This window comes from Neophocaena asiaeorientalis, unplaced genomic scaffold, assembly GCF_003031525.2.
Source record: "Neophocaena asiaeorientalis asiaeorientalis breed wild unplaced genomic scaffold, Neophocaena_asiaeorientalis_V1.1 scaffold65, whole genome shotgun sequence".
Lineage (NCBI taxonomy): Eukaryota > Metazoa > Chordata > Mammalia > Artiodactyla > Phocoenidae > Neophocaena > Neophocaena asiaeorientalis.
In genome coordinates this window covers 429,170-442,588 of record NW_020173215.1, presented here as the reverse complement: position 1 = coordinate 442,588, position 13,419 = coordinate 429,170, and the positions used below count along the sequence as shown (strand labels likewise).

The 13,419-nt window shown below is 39.5% G+C and overlaps 2 pseudogenes; both read left to right on the top strand.

The window, feature by feature from the left end:
• The first annotated feature begins 288 nt into the window (after positions 1 to 288).
• LOC112399828 (uncharacterized) lies at positions 289 to 405 on the top strand (annotated as a pseudogene).
• A 6,752-nt stretch (positions 406 to 7,157) lies between these two features.
• On the top strand, positions 7,158 to 7,388 carry LOC112399808 (NADH dehydrogenase [ubiquinone] 1 subunit C1, mitochondrial pseudogene; annotated as a pseudogene).
• The last annotated feature ends 6,031 nt before the right edge of the window (positions 7,389 to 13,419 follow it).

The following is a 13,419-nucleotide window of genomic DNA, read 5'->3' as shown; positions in this document are numbered from 1 at the left end:
GGGTCAGGGCTCTAATCCTAAACCTTCCACGTGGTTGAGAGCAGCTCTCTGAGCCAGATGGCTCCCAAAAGTCAGAGAGGATCCTCAGAAAGTACCTGTCAAAATCTTATACCATGTGCAAATGCTCATGTTTATATATCTACAATAACTATATAGCTATATAGCTATAATGTATCTTTAAAATGTTTTTGTTTAGAAGTTACATTGTAGCTGAAGAGTTTATTCTAGATGGATTGAGGGGTAAAAAGGAAAAAAATAAAATCTTAAAGACATAACTGAATACATCTTATAGGGGCTCAGAGTAGGGAGCGTGAAGAAATGGCTCGTCTGTTTACAACACACTTGACAGGAATCTGGGCTCATTGTGACAAGGGGCACAAAATACCCAACAAATATCCAACACACGTCCTCCACGTGGCTGCTGGGCAGGACCAGTGGAACGGCTCAATATTGGAAGAAAAGCTACAGTATTTAGTGGGGGAGTTTGCCACCTGGAGCCTGTCCAGTCCACACATGGGTGGGCCATGAGTGGTCTTATAGACATAAAGGCATTGAAGCTCTCTTTTCAAGGAGAAAAAAAAGAAAAATAGATTCTATATGCCATTCTGGAAAAGGCAAAGCTGTGGAAAAAATAAAAAGATCAGTGGTTGTCAGTAGTTTGGGGGGAGAGGGGAGAGGAATACAGATTCCAGAAGTTTTTATGAGCAGTGAAAATACTTTGACATTATGATTGACATATGTCATCATACTTTTGTCCAGACCCATAGAATGTGCAACACTATTCACTTCATTAAAGTGAACCCTAAGGTGAAACAAACAAAAAAGAATCTACAGATTTGGTCTACGGATGCAGCCATGAGTATGATGACACCACAAGTATCATATGTGGTATTTATTGATACATGTAATATCTGTAAATATTTTTAAAAACAACATTAATAGGTAAACATAAACTAGAAAAACATATACATCAAATATGGTGAACAATTGACTAACATGCTTAAAATATATTTAATACATTTTTAATATGTAAGCTATTTTGTCACTATCAAAATTGTTTATAAAACCTTAACATGATAGAATGTCAACATAACTTTTAAAAAAATTCTTTTTTTAAAATTTTTTCTAAAATATAACTTTAAGAAGCGACACTATTTAAAAAAATGTGCTTAGGTTCACAATTCATTATCTGCAATTCTGAAATCTAATAAGCTCAGAAAAACAAGAGACTGTGATGAACTGTGAGTCAATTAATAGCAAAATATGACTGTAACTCATATGAGGCTGTTTATAGTCTTTATTAATCTCATATATTATGAACAAACATTTCACTATTAATGTATTTTATTGCAGGGTCCTGCCCCAGACCACACTAGGGATATTATGTAATGTACAGTTTATATAAAATTACCCTTCTATACCCAATCAATTCTCAAGCACATTTTGGTTCCAGAGTTTTCAGATAAGAGATTGAAGACCTATGCATAGCCTCAATTAAAACAAAAAACCTATCCATTTATATAATAATTTTTAATTCTATGTAGGTGGATAAAAGGAAGAATGGAAGGAAGGAAGTGAAGGAGGAAGGGGAGAGGGAGGGAGGAAAGAGGAAAAAGGACAGGTATGAAGAAAGGGAGGAATTTTTCTAAAATATTAGTATTTATCTATGAGCAGTGGGATTATGGGTGATTTTTATTTTCTTTCTTTTTAATATTCTGAATTTCCTAACATAAGCAAGCTGTTAGAATCAAGAAAAACAAAAAATATTATAAAAACATTCTTTGAAGTCATTTTATGCTATTAAAAGCTCTTCATGGAAAACACAAAGATAAAATTTTAACCAATGCAGTGTTTGAATTAATCGCAAATTTTAAATTAGTGGGAAATATATTAATAGACTTTCAGTGTAGAAACATACATATAGTTAATATTTAATTTTAACGTAGCTTGTAGTTATATACTCATGTAAATATATATTATATTATATATACACATACAACTTTATAAGATATACATACATCTTTCACCATGAGGTCTACCCTATCCACCTCATTTAAAAAGGCAACATCTGCTGTGCAGTAGAAGCTAACACAACATTGTAAAGCAACTATACTCCAATAAAAATTAATTAAAAAAAAACATAAAAAAAGAGGCAATGTCTCTTATGCTCTAGATTTTCTCACCCTGCTCTGTATTCCCCCATTGCACTTATTACCTTCTATCATAGTATATCTATTAATCTGTTATGTTTGTCATTCATGGTCTTTCTTTTCCTCACTAGAATATTAGCTCACAAGGGCTTCAATCTTTTGTCTACTTTTGTTCACAAATGTCTCCCAAGCACTCAGAACAGTGCCTGGCGTGTATGAGTTACTGAATAAATAGTTGTTAAATTTATGAATCTGTGTAGTTTTCAAATACTCAGTAACAAAAAGAACAACATTAAATAATACATAAAATCTTAGAATTCTTAGAATCATATTAGATCTGAAAGGAGCCTGAGCTTTCTTTAGTACAGCTAAATATGGTTTAGCTAAATATAATTTTAGGACATTAATCACTATTAGATAGGATATCCAAGTACAATTTTCTTTTATGCTAAAAAATGTTTATAACCAGTTTTTTTCAGTAGAAAGTCTTGAGGTTCGCCTTTCTTTCATGTTTTTCAAGTTCCCACAGAGAAGGTTAAGAATTCTTCTTCACATGAAACTGTTATGTGATTCTGGCTTAGAGATTTATTAAAATAACATCCCTTTGACCTTTTCAATCTTGTTTGAGGAAAAAAATCCTATAATCTACTTTGTCACCATAATGTAGAACATGATAAGAATATGCACTATAAATGCAATTATCAACATAAACTTCCATTATATTATCTACATAATCTACATTGTTTGACAGGACCCTTACACTGAATTCATAGAACCCAAAGAGCTCACAATTCTTCCTGAGAACAAACACTTTCCTTTTCATCTCCTGTGCCCCTTCTCCCACAGGATGTCACAACCCAAGATCAGGCACACAGCAATGCTAGAAACAGCCTTTATGAATTTGTGTGTGTGTGTAAGCACAAAGAACCCATGGAGTTGTGCTGGGGAAAGGGGCAGCTGGACCAAAACCCTTTTGCTGTCCCAGTATTTTGCAAGACAAGTCATTATCCTTCTTGTACTTTGTATACATACTAGCTGAGAAAAGTAGCCTTAAGATGTTAGTCTGCCTTTGCCTTTGGTGATTAGGAGTCAGAGATAAAATTCCCAGATAGCAGAAGGGATAGATGGAAACACTGACCTAATGTGTTTTCCTTTCTTTAAGTCCTCTAAGCATATCTTTCACTTATGCATTCTATTTTTTTAAATTAATTTATTTTTTGGCTGCATTGGGTCCTCGTTGCTGTGCACGGGCTTTCTCTAGTTGCCACTCCTACTCTTCGTTGCAGTGTGTGGGCTTCTCACTGCGGTGGCTTCTCTTGTTGCAGAGCTCCGGCTCTAGGTGCAGGGGCTTCAGTAGTTGCAGCACGCGGGCTCAGTAGCTGTGGCTCACAGGCTCTAGAGCGCAGGCTCAGTAGTTGTGGCACACAGGCTTAGTTGCTACACGGCATATGGGATATTCCCGGACCAGGGCTCGAACCCATGTCTCCTGCATTGGCAGGCGGATTCTTAACCACTGCGCCACCAGGGAAGTCCCTATACATTCTATTTTATATCAAGGTACCTTCCATGCTAAAAGTTTCTCCCCATCGATCCTTGGGGATGTTAATTTCTGTTGCTTTATGATGTGCCGTGTAGGAGACACTTGGTTTTTTGCCAAGAGCCCTTTTCCCTTCTGTAGAACCCATATTTGATGCAGGTATTAGGGCTCAGGAAAGATTAGTCCTGCCCCAGTCACAGCCCCAAGAGGGTGAATCCTGATTGCCTTCAACCGATCATAACACAGTAGTTCAATTTCCCTTTCCATTTTGAGATTGAGCTGGAAAGAGATACCTGATCCCAATCTAATAAGGCACGAGTGGAAATCTGTTGGAATAACTCCTGGAGAAAGATTCTAAGCTCTTAAGAAAGACATGTGAGAGAGGGCTCTTGAGTTTGTTTTTCCTCTGGACACTGATGTGTGAGGATGTAAAGTTTGCAGACAGAATCATTTTGCGAGCATGAAAGGGCCTATCCCAGATGGCAAGGCTGATAGAAGAAAAAGAATAATTCTGGGTATTTAATGGCTTTCTTAAGTTGCTGAATTAACAAACCCTGGAGGCTCCCTACATCTGAAACACTAGTTATGTGCAACAATAATGTTTCCATGTTGACCACGTCGCTTTGACTAAAAGCCAAATGCGTGCCTCTTCAGCAACATGGTAACAGCTAATTTGCACCCATTTGAGCCTGGCTTGGCTATCTGCTGTAGTAATGATCCTTACATATTTTCAGTTCTTATTTTTGCCAACCTCAGTCTATGATTTCATTTTGAAGAATCATTTGGAAATTTTGAAGTTATCTGTCTACTGTTAGGCCACATCTAAGTCCTTTTGCTTTCTGATAAAGCAAAGTAGAACACAAAGACATGTATGACCCCAAAAATCTGGATATCTAACTAGCTGCACATCAAACAATAAACACTCATTGGCAGTCTTATTTTAAAGCTATTCTTTGAACTTAAAAATTTGGCCTAAATTTGAGTATCTTTCATTATATGGAATAGATGTGTTTCAGAATGTTAACTGTGCTATAAAGCTAATGCTGGTGATTTAATTGCTGTCCTACATGATAAAATTAAAGGCATATTCATAACCAAAAATTCCTCTAAGCAGAATTGAATTTTAAAACTTCCAGCAAAAAGAGACTGATGATCAGCAAGAAGACGTGCTTGCTGTTGGAATTGCTCGACGTCACTCACAGTCCTTTGAGAACTTGCAGAATTTCTTCCATGAGAGATTTTTATTGTAGCATTGCTACCAATTTTCAGTGATTCTGAGGTTATAGAACTTCTCACGTTCCCCAAATTCTTTTGACCACGTGTTTGTGATTCCCCAAAGTGAACATTTTTTTTCTATTTGGATCGAGTATCTACCATACAAACGGGGACCCTGTGGTAAATTCAGATGGAAAGAATGAAGAATAAGAGTCTGTAAGTCTGTCTTCCCTGAACTTTTCTCTGAGCCTAGACACAAGCTGGAACATGACTTTTCTCATCTTTCAAACAAAGGGAATGAGCTAGATCCAGTATTTCTAAAAGTTTTCCACTGAAGAACCTCTAATAGCAAGACGAAAATGAATGTGTTTGAAACAGAGACACTTTTGGAAGATTTCCATCATAGATAAAAAAAAAAAATCAGGCTAATTGTGCCATCTAAGTCACAATAAACATTTATTTTCGTATATAAATGTCGAATAAAATTGAGATGTCAGAAAGATGTGCCATGCATACTCTGTAACTACTTATACTCCAGACATAGTGTATTTTTCCAGGAAGATGCATTCTGTAATTTTAAAAACCTGACAAAACAGGGGCTTCCCTGGTGGCAGAGTGGTTAAGAATCCGCCTGCCAATGCAGGGGACACCGGTTCAAGCCCTGGCCCAGGAAGATCGCACATGCCACAGAGTAAGTAAGCCTGTCTGCCGCAACTACTGAGCCTGTGCTCTAGAGCTCGCGTGCCACAACTACTGAGCCCGCATGCCACAACTACTGAAGCCTGCGTGCCTAGAGCCCGTGCTCCGCCACAAGAGAAGCCACTGCAATGAGAAGCCTGTGCACCACAACGAAGAGTAGCCCCTCTCGCTGCAACCAGAGAAAGCCGGCACACAGCAACAAAGACCCAACGCAGCCAAAAATTTAAAAAAGTAAAAAATAAATAAATTTTAAAATAAATAAATACAAATTAAAACCTGACAAAACAGGTTCTTCCTATATTAAAGTCTTTAGAATTTCTTTCTAATGATGCTAGACTGCAATACCGTACATTGTCTGTAGGTGCCACTACTTCACATAATTTACTAGAAGGTGAAAATTCCTTAGTTCACTGTCCATCAACTAATTAGTATATTTTAAAATGAGTGTCAATTAATGTAGAAGATGCAGAAAGTATCTTTATTTACCTTCTGCTGAGACGTCAGCCTCTTTTTGCTGGAAGTTTTAAAATTCAATTCTGCCTAGAGGAATTTTTGGTTATGAATATGCCTTTAATTTTATCATGTAAGGAGGGATTTTTCCTCCAGGAATCTAGAAAAAGTTAAATTCTGTAGATGAATGCTATGCGAAATCAGTGGGGGAGAATTGCTGCATCCTTTAGAAAGGCGTCCATTATTTTCCTGGAGTTTGCGATACCAAACATACTTTTATGATAGATTATGTTCCTATTCTGCCTTGCAAAATCTTAAAATAAAAAAATATTGTTTCCAAATATATTAAAATAATTTTCCTTCTTCTTAGAGAACAATAGCAAAATGATAACACATTGTTGTGGAAACTCATGGGATTTGGAGTCAGACAGACCTAAGTTTGAGCCCATCTCTCCCACTTACTACTTGGGCATTCTTAAGCAATTTACTTGGGCTTTTTTTCCTTTTTTTTTTTTTTTTGCCAGAGTCCCTATATCTTACAAGGTTTACACATCTGACAGAGTTTTTAGAAGACTAATAATGTACATAAATCCCCTGGCACATAGTAGGCATTCAAAAAGCAGCAGTTATTAGCAGTTGTCATGTTTCAGCAAAGCCTCAGTAACTACATTACCACCATGGCATTAAACATGGTAGTGTTGAACATTATTATTAATATTAGTAATATTAAAGTTAATTTTAACTTGCTCTAATGCATATGAATCTAACATTTAAGAGGTAAATATATTTCCTTATCAAATCAAATTCCACTTACCTTTGAATCTGATCTTGAATCCGATCTTTTCCTTGGATTCATTTACGGTGAGTACACTGTCTGAAGGCCAAGCAGTAGGGAATAAACTGTAGGGACCAGGTCATCCTCCTTGTTGGGAAAGCCCAAATACTCACAAGCGCCAAGGACATAAGGGTGCTGAGCGTGTCAGAAGTGCTTCAAAGAGGGGGTTAGCGCCCGCAGTTCCGCACCTCTGCCCGCCAGGGGGCGCTCGGCCGGACACCGACCCCCCGGGAGCGGCGGGGCTGGAGGAGGAGGAGCCCAGCCCGGCAAGATGGCGTCGTCCGCCTTGTTGCGCCCTTTGTCCAAGCTGGTGGTCTCGGCCAGGCTCCGGAGCAGCTTTTCAGCGCGGTCAAAATTCTACATTCGGGAATCGCCACTTGGCAGACCTGACTGGCTGAAGGTTGGACTGACCTTGGGCACCTCCATCTTCTTGTGTATCTATCTCATCCAACAGCATAATGAAGATGTTTTAGAGTATAAAAGAAGAAATGGGTTGGAATAAACCTTTGAAATACCGATACAGTATATAGTGTTTATAGCAGTTCCTCTGGATTCACCAATCTGTTGAGCTGTAAACGTGAGAGAAAGAGTTACATGTGAATATATGTCAAGTCAGCATTTTGTGTTTCACATAATTAAATTTAAAAATACTTCTGTATTAAAAAAAGAAGAAGAAGAAGAAGAAGCGCTTGAAAGAACATGAGCTGCTTGACCGAAGTGGGCTAGGGTGAGTCTTTGCTGATCAGCCCATCTGGGATTTACGGTTACCTGGCTCTACCCCATGGGCAGAGTGCAAAATGGCAACCATCAAAATACTTACACCATGGGAAGAGGTCTAATTGAGGAGCCTTTGTGTGTACAGTTTAAAACAACACTCTATATTGGTCTTGGCGTCTTGCATTTATAGAGGCACATTCAAGACACTCACACCACACAAGCAAAGCATGTAACTAGAAGGGGAACAACTGTTTTTTCCCAGTATAACAGAGCCATAACTAATGGTGCTGCGAAGGCTCTGTCACATTGATCTTAGCTAGTCTTTATTTCACCATCTGGCTCCTTTTCCAGGGCTCCCTCAAAAAGGATATCCCTAACTAACCCAACAGGGCCTTCTCTCCCACACATCAGTCCGCATAGAAACAACAAAAGATGTCAATTGTGCTGATTTTCTGTGTAAGGCCCCATACCAGGCTTGTTAGCAGAAGCCTCCTTCTTCACCCAGCCTGGCTGGCCTCCCCTTCACAGTCAGGAGTCTTCATTTAAGTCCCTTTTAATGAGAGGAGCTGAGAGCGAACTCAATAGTCCCAACCTTCCTCTTAAAGGAACTGGACCCCACCCTCCCATCACAGCTACTTCCAACAGTATTCCTAATAAGACTTGGTAATGTTTTCCTGTGATACTTACTCAGTGCCTGCACAATTTTATTTTCAGAACCAACAGTGTTGTTGGTTCACCAATCTGAGCTTATTCCACAGTAGTTCCAAACCACGTATCATTTTGTTGGGTGAAACCTGTTCATTGAAGAGATGAGTCCAGTGATCAAAGAAAGAAGGACAGTGTACAAAAGCTCTTTCTGCTTCCAATTATTTCAGTGATTTATTTGGGGCCAGATAAGCCACTCAATCTAAGCGTGTTTAAATAACGCACGCGTGAGTTGCAGCTGAATCTCAGTGGTGGCCCTTTTGATTTAAGATGCTTATGGGCTCCCAGACCTGCCTGTGGACATCACCAGGAAGTCTATTCCATGCTATTCTCTTTGTGCTTGTTTCCAGCGGATGGTATTCTTCAAATACAGAGTGGCACGTTCAAAGATATGTGTAGCATAAATTTTGCTCTGACAGATGATTGGAGCAAATATATGCCCTCACATTTACCTTTAGGGAATCTTTTAATCATTTAATAGAAAATTCACGACAAACTTGTCTACAGTTTCCACATCCTCCATTTACTTGGTATGACCCCACCAGCCTTGCCTATTATAATCAACTCTCACCCACTGAGGTCAAATTTATGAAACACTGCTATATTGTACCTGTCACTTTGGGTATGGGATCCTTGTAAGCAGACTGGGGAAAACTGGCAGTCTCTCTTTGTGGCAGAGTGAGAGGTGCCCATATTTCCTGGGGTGTTGCCTTAACTCAGTAGCTGTATCACACTGCTTTATGAACTGTCCAACAGCTGTGACTTTGGGCATTTAGACACTGGTTTCTTCATTGTAAGAAATGACATTATTAATGTTTACAAATGGTGGTTCTCAAAGTGTGGTCCCCAGACCAGCTGCGTCAGCAACAGCTGGGAACTTGTTAGAAATGCAAATTCTCAGGTTATACACGAGAAGTTGAATCAGACGCTCCAGAGGGTGTTTTAACAATCTCCCCCAGGGCCTTTTACCTGCACATTAATTGGGTAACACAGAGAACAGTCTCTCTTGTGCTGAGGAAAGTCTGAACACTGCACTCTATAGCAGACCTTAAATAATCTTTTCTGAAGCCTTTTGCCTTTGCTACAGAAAGGTTAAAATTTCAATATTTTCTTGTTCTCACCCAATCCATTTTATCACATGAATCTTATTCCCTGAAACCGAAAGCCCTGTTGAAAAGAAGCGGGTGAATAATTCTAGGCAGTGGAAGCATCCTAGATATGTACAGCAAGCATGGTTCCCACAACATAACTGGCAGGCTGTGCTTCTCTTAAATCTTTAAAAAATGAGAATCTCCAACTCTAGGCTATTCCCTTTCTTCCTTACTCAGCAGAATCTCTTATTTAGGATGTTATTTTGTCCAAGGACTCTATCCTTCTCCTAATAGGCTTTCTCAAGAAAATTTGCTTAATTCTCTCAGGTCAACTCCAAATACAGCCACTCTGATAGTCTTCTCTGTTACTGTTTCTTGACTTGAAATGCCAGTAATTTCCTTTCATCTTTTCCCATTAATCACCAAGTTCATATCTTGAGCCCTCATGTTCTCCAGTAATCTTCACCAGGCTTCTTGGTGCTGTGTGGTCTTCTGCATTCATTCACCATCTTCTACCCAAGCCATTATTTTATTAGTTTTCTTCAGTTGGTCCTTAGAATCCCTATCTTTGCCTTTTTCTGGGATCTATTTAATATCTGATAGCGTCACCTGGTCTGGATGTAGGTAAGCTGAGGGGCTGTCCACAGTGACAGAATGGATCCAAGACAGGATGAGAATCAGACAGTCTCCTTGTGGGTGAAACATTTTAACATAGAATCTATCTGTGTGTGGAAAAGGATAGAGGTTGTTGAGTGAAACAGACCACAGTTGGAAGTCAGGTTGACCGGCGCGGAGCCATAGCTTCATCATCACTTGTTTTGTTCTGGGCACTCTAAGCCACCTGCAATTCCATCTCACTTGCCCTGCTTTGCGTGTTGCTTCCAGCCTTTGGTTTACCCCATGCCTTTGTGCAAGTTCCAAAAAAGTGGTCCCTCTGAGGAGACAAACCCACAGGGCAGACATTTAACAAAGGGGCCCTTTTGGGTGGACAAAATACAGACCAGCGGCCCTTCCCAAATGCTTACATTGCCCTCAGGGCCTAGCAAGTGCAATAAGGGCTGGATTTCAAGGTCCATTGCTGCCCCACAGTCCATGCTGGTGCCTTTGTTTCATGCTAAAACTGCACAACCCGACGACCTATGGCACTGCTTGCTTTTCCCCCATTTCGTACTGCTCTCTCTAAATCAGTGGTTCTCAAAGTACAGTCCTTAGATCAATATTACCATCACCTAGAAACATGTTAGGAACACAAACTCTCAAACCCTACCGCAGACCTCCCGCCTCCGCCAACAGCAGTCTGTTTAAACAAGCCCTCCAGATGATTCTGGGGCACACTATACTTTGGAAACACTAGAAGACTGTCTGACATGTAACAGGTATTTGGTAAACGTTTGATGGTTGAATGAGGAAATTAATTTCTCCATCAAAATTAAGCTCAAGCATCATTCCCCTGAACCTCCTCCGGCCTCCATCTCATCAGGCTACGGCCCCTCTGTGTTCTCAGCTGAGTCTGGATCGCCGCACTGAGCAATGAGATTTAACGCACTGCGGGAAATAAATTCGACAACGTGGCTCTCTCCATGACTCAAACTGGCGCTCCTTCAGGAGGAGAAGAGGGTAGAAACTGTGTTTACTGAACTTCATTTTTGTACCCCTCACCACAGTGCTTTGTCTGCAATAGGAACTCAATTCCCCTAGAAGGAAGTGATGGAGGATGATGCAAACAAACAGGCAAAGAAAAAGTAGTCACCAGGCTGGGAACTGGTACTCCCGAGAGGACCCAGGGCTGGAAGTTTTCTTTGTATAAAATTCCAATCGATTCACACACTCGTGCTCAGAAAGATCTTTCCTTATTGTGCCTGAAGTAATATGCTACTTCCTCTTGTTCAGTTGTTTTGCTTACTTTTAGTTAATAATAAAATTTGTTTATTAAAGTATTTAAGCGACTTGTGTCTAGGGTGGTATTTGTTTCTAGGTCTATATGGAAACAGAATCAGGGAATGAACATTGCTGGACCCTTAAGATGCTGATCTACTCAGTAGCAAGAAATCATAAAATACTGTCTTTTTGTGTCTGGCTTATTTTACTTAGCTGACTTCACTTAATGTTTTCAAGGCTCATCCCTGCTGTAGCACGCATCAAAACACCACTCCTTTTAAAGGCTGAATAATATTCCACTGTATGTACACACCACATTTGCTTATCCACGCACGTTAATGGACACTTGGATTATTTCAACCTTTCGGCTATTGTGAATAATGCTACGAGAACAGTAAAGCTTTTATCGTATAGAGAAACGCAGTAGTTTCAAATTGCTTTCCATGGAGTTCCATTTGCTTTATATATCAACACTCCATTTGAGGGTTAAAAATAATAGTTTTACTGGTAAAGTAGAACAAGCTAAAGCTTTGGAGTCAGACGAGATGCCATTTCTGTCTTCTGTCTTCTATGTGAACTTGGGCAAGTAATTTAACTCCTCAGGGTCTTAATTTCTTCATCTGTTACATGGATCGATGTAATAATTTCTGTTGTACAGGTTGTAGTGAGGATAAATAAGACAGCATATATAAAGCACCTAGTCTAATATTTGGCAACTAGTACGAAAATAGTAACTGGAAACCATTAGCATTATTTCCAAATGGCCACATAATCCAGCCCCTACACTTTTTGTTGTTGTACGCAGGCCTCTCACTGTTGTGGCCTCTCCCGTTGCGGAGCACAGGCTCCGGACGCGCAGGCTCAGCGGCCATGGCTCACGGGCCCAGCCGCTCTGCGGCATGTGGGACCTTCCCGGACCGGGGCACGAACCCGTGCCCCCTGCATCGGCAGGCGGACTCTCAACCACTGCGCCACCAGGGAAGCCCTACACTTTTAATCTAACTATACTGCTTTCTTCATCCCCTTGTCACCCGTCTGGGCTTTATTCCCACTTTTTCTTCTAGTTGCTGTTAAGAGTTTTATTTCAATCACTTGCATAGGTCACAATACCACTCCCCAGTTTTATAACCTGTTTAATATTTTATATCAAAAAGTCTACTTTATCAAGTTTGCCTTCTGCTCTAGTTTATAAGTTGGAGAAAGATCATAGGAGAATATATTTTTAGAAATTCAAGATCATTCATGTATGAATTACTCTGAAGCCCATCTATTAAAAAGTGTTTATGTGGTATCAAAGACTTCTTCCATCACAGTGAAAGGGCAAGGAGATTGACCTTTAAGGCCTAGATAGAAGACATTCATGGACCATATCACTTAACTACTGTTTTTTAATTGAAAAGTGGCATTAAATCGCCCTGCAAATATATGTAGATCCCTGGGAGGATCCTAGCTCATATGCCTATATCCAGGAAAAGCATTGGGAAACCCTGAAATTAGTCCCAGTGTGTGCAAAAGAGGTACAGAGACGCTACTTAATTCAAAACTGTCCTGGTAGGCAGTTTGTCTGCTGTGGGTTGAGCCACTCATAGTCAAGGAATATAAGGGATAAAAGAGAGCCAGAAACGTCCTCAATCCAAAGACCCCTGCACCTGGAAATACAGTCTGCACATTCTAGAAGTTTTATCCAGAGCTTAATCATTTTAATTTTGAACCGAACTAAAAATAAATAATGATCCAATCAATTATCAATGGTTGATCCTATCAACCATTTCAGTCTTTTAAAATAAAAGAGATCCATGGACTTAGGTTTCAAGTTCATGAAATCAGGATAACAATAACAAGAGCTTCTGGCTTACTTTATTCCAAATGTTTAGAGGTTTACTCTGTAGGCTGCCAATCTGCTTTTAGACATAATGTGATTAGAAGAAACACTGCCAAATCAGTAAAAAAAAAAAAATTCAGCCATGTTAATATTCTGGAATCATCCACATGATTAATATTTGAATGAAACATCTGAATATATTGGCCATCTTGCTATTGTGTTGCAAATTAGAGCCACTATCAGAGGTCAAGTTTTTGTATTTCCAATAGTTCACTTTAGATGGCCACTGATATTGATAGCAAGCCCCTCTTGTGCTATAG